Genomic DNA, 4,439 nt, shown 5'->3' with positions numbered 1-4,439 from the left:
ATCCTGAATCGGGCATGGATGTGTGTGACGTCCTTAGGTTAGTTAGGTTTAAGTAGTTCTAAGTGTAGGGGACTGATGACCTCACATGATACCTCCCATAGTGCTTAGAGCCATTTGAACCATTTTCAGATATCTCACCAGCCACATGAGGATGTAAATACAGGGTGTTACAAAAAGGTACGTCAAAACTAACAGGAAACATTCCTCACACACAAATAAGGAAAATATGTTATGTGGACATGTGTCCGAAAACGCTTAATTTCCATGTTAGAGCTCATTTTAGTTTCGTCAGTATGTACTGTACTTCCTCGATTCACCGCCATGATTTCATACGGGATACTCTACCTGTGCTGCTAGAACATGTGCCTTTACAAGTACGACACATGTGGTTCATGCACGATGGAGCTCCTGCACATTTCAGTCGAAGTGTTCGTACGCATCTCAACAACAGATTCGGTGACCGATGGATTGGTAGAGGCGGACTACTTCCATGGCCTCCACGCTCTCCTGACCTCAACCCTCTTGACTTTCATTTATGTGGGCATTTGAAAGCTCTTAGTTACGCAACCCCTGTACCAAATGTAGAGACTCTTCGTGCTCGTATTGTGGTCGGCTGTGATACAATACGCCATTCTGCAGGGCTGCATCAGCGCATCAGGGATTCCATGCGACGGAGGGTGGATGCATGTATCCTCGCTAACGGAGGACATTTTCAAAATTTCCTGTAACAAAGTGTTTGAAGTCACGCTGGTACGTTCTGTTGCTGTGTGTTTCCATTCCATGATGAATGTGATTTGAAGAGAAGTAATGAAATGAGCTCAACATCGAAAGTAAGCGTTTTCGGACACATGTCCACATAACATATGTTCTTTCTTTGTGTGTGAGGAATGTTTCCTGTTAGTTTGGCCGTACCTTTTTGTAACACCCTGTATACGCTCTAACGGTCGCGAGCGTTAGTTAACATTGATATTGGACTGAGATGATGTAAGCCAAGAATGTCTGTAAGGCGATGAAGACGAAGGGGACTTTCGCAACAGACCTCGCTTACATACCGCTGTTGTAGCCCAGCATGCTCTACAGAGTATCGATATGTTGCCTTGGCCTCCTCGATCAACACCCTGAGATGACCGACCAAGTGCAACAGACATGGCATTTCATCCCACAATCTGACGTCCGGGACCTGTACAACACAATGCATTCACGTTTGCCCGCTTGCATTCAACATTCAGGGGGTAGCACCGGTTATGAGTGAACCGGTGCTCCACATCTGCAATGGCTTATCTCCTGCTTACATTATCTTGAAATGTTAACAACTTAAATACGATACCTTGTAACCTCCCCCTCACTTATCGACCTTAATGACAGTGAAAAATTAAACCGCATGTACCTAATGGAAATTTGGGAAAAGCAATCGTCACCGAAGTTAATTTGTCGGTAAACAGGGAGGAAAGGGTTACATCTAAATGAAAGGAAAAACGCAAATAAAACTGGTGGAAATTAATTTTGAAAAGGGGTAAAGTTAATAAAGAAAGTAAATGTGCGGCCGTTACGTTAACAATTAACTAGCGGTAATTAGATATTTGAGATTTGGGGGTAATTATGGTCGCCAGTCCTAAGGACAATTACTATAGTAACTGAAAAAGAAAGGTTGTTACACATATAATTAGCACTAGAAGCGTGGCAACTGAAGGTTGACACGTGTAGTGTGAAAACTGAAAGTTTGTCAGAAGTAATAAATTTCGCTACACTCTGACTTAATTTAGCAAAAGAATTAATCAAACCGGAAAATCGAAAGTTAATTTAGTGACTGAAGTTAATAGTGTCCTTTCTTTCTGAAGCACATCGACATTCAGTAAAATACGTTTAGTCTTTAGTCATTTCAAAAGCTACTTGAATCTACGCAATTTAGAAATAAGGGATTTAACTTTGAACTTGAATTAAATGATTCTGAACAATTAACAATAGTAAAATTTAGTACGTACCAAGCTGAGCTGCAGTCACAGGTAAGCTAAAATACGGTAACAGAACTCGCACTCTTAATTTGTGCTTGTGTAATCTAAATATTGTAGCCAGCTATGAATACCTTAACTGAACTTTGAAATTAAAGCAGTGAAATCGAATGATGCTGGCGTTTGAATTTCAACGACACTCGGGTTCATTCCGGAAAAGGAAGGGACCCTGCTTGGTAATGCAATTGGAACAATGAGCAACAAAGGTTCATGCTACGATGCTGTAATTTAGTTATGAAAATGGAACAGTTCGAAAAGCTGAGGTCTGCCATACAGTTCTAAAACTTTACGTGCTTCCAGTCTTCCTTGTTGGTTGATTGAAGGTTTGAAGCCGTCGATCGAGGAGGTGGCGACAGTCACTCATTGTCGGCCGTCGCTGTTGCAGAAGCTGGATGTTGGCGCGCCTTCTTCTCGACACAGTCACCTGGCGAAACGGGCTCTTGATGTGCGCCAGCTAATGATTCCCTTCCGCGACACCGTGTCAGAAACTATCATGGCAAGTCGAGCGAAATTACATGCTGCCCAACCCCGAAAGCGCGGCAACTCGCGGGAGCGTCACACAACACACCTGCTCCACTGCACCACCCCAGCCAGACTCTCCTCTGCCCGCGCTCCACGCGACAGAGTTAACACTACCAAAGATCCTAAAGACTTTGGTTCTCTACACGACCTATCGATGTATTCGTTCGATAGCATAGTTTTCCCTAGGCCAGACCCAGCGTATAAATACAAATAATATTCACAAAACAAACCAATTATACATCGACATAAATGCATATATATACAAACAGTAAAACAATTACAATATACAAAGACACAGAAATGTTATACCTTCAGGTAACAAAGTAAGGAAAAAAATTATAGTACAATAGATGGAAATAAGAGGATATGCATTTCCGGCGTTACAACCTATAAAAATTTTTCCCACAAATTTCATCACTCTCCATTAATTATTTTTGGGTGTTTCGACTTTTTTCCGTCAGTGCATCATTAAGCTGTTACTTGAATATCCACCCTTTTTTCGTGTACTTGTGTAGATTCCAGCTGTGTACTACTGAAAAAAATTGCTGTTGGTTAGGAGGGTTTTCTTTAAACTCAGCGATTACTGAAAAAGATATGTATCTTAAGAAACTATTAATTTTTGGATTACTACTCCCATTGGGGTCATCTCACAGTGGAATGTCACAGGACTGCTATGGTCGCAGGTTCGAATCCTGCCTCGGGCATGGATGTGTGTGATGTCCTTAGGTTAGTTAGGTTTAAGTAGTTCTAAGTTCTAGAGGACTGATGACCACAGAAGTTAAGTCCCATAGTGCTCAGAGCCATTTGAACCATTTTTTGCAATGTCACAGCAAAAATTCACAATGCGATCGAACCAAAAATATTACGATCGATATTTATTAAGGCAGGTTGCGTCGGTATAGCAATATACTACACAAAGGAAGCAGCTACTCGGGTGCTTGTTGACTGCACATGCGGACTTTTTTTTTTTTTAGGCTAGGAGCTCGTTTGAAGTACTCTGATTAATACTCGCCATTCGATACATACATAGCGAAATGAGACCGCTTTCAGAGTAAAGACATTTCGACTCTCAAAATTTTTTCTGTAAATTGTCGAAGTGTTCGTAACAAAGTTCCCTAATTTACTGCCTTCGGCGGAATCTTTAGCACTTACATTATTCTCGGGACCGAGGGGTGGCTGAAACGTAAAGTAGAAAGCTCTGAAATATTTGACGATTCATGGAACATTTTGTAAAGACACATTAGACGCCAAAGATGGGGAAGCGTTCATTGCAGTTTACAAAAATATTGACCCTACTCAGGTCGAATTAGAGTGTTACTGTGAAGTTATCTGTACGTGTATGAGAGATCCACGTGAAATCATGTTAATTGTTGTATGTTTTTGCCGGCATCCTGATTCTCTCGTGACAGTTTTAGAGTCATTGACAGTCTTAACGCTTAGTAGCGCAGGAATACCCAGCTCATGCAATATTAATTCAGGCGACTTTAACACATCGAGTATAGATATCTGGGGGTTAAATGCACAGGGTACGGGAAGGTGGTCCTGTGAGGTACTTTTGAGCACTTATCAGAAAACTGCCTTGAAGAGCTCGTTCGACAGCCCACATGCTGTGGATATATGTCAGACCTCGTAGTTATGAACAGGCCTGTCTATATCGATGGTGTCGGCATAAAGACAGGGATTATTGATCATGACGTCATCACAGCTATAATGGTTACTAAAGTTAACAAATCGATTAATTAGTCTAGGAGAGTGTTTCTGCTAGAAAGAGCAGATAAGCAGTTATTAGCATCCCATATAGACAACGAGTGGACATAATTCAGTTCCACAGAGGAATTATGCGCAATGTTTAAACTGATTGGAAATCGCGCTGTGGAGAATTGACTGCGAATTAAGTGGATTAAGGGG

Source organism: Schistocerca cancellata, chromosome 7 (genome assembly GCF_023864275.1).
Source record: "Schistocerca cancellata isolate TAMUIC-IGC-003103 chromosome 7, iqSchCanc2.1, whole genome shotgun sequence".
Lineage (NCBI taxonomy): Eukaryota > Metazoa > Arthropoda > Insecta > Orthoptera > Acrididae > Schistocerca > Schistocerca cancellata.
Note: the sequence above shows the minus strand (reverse complement) of the source record.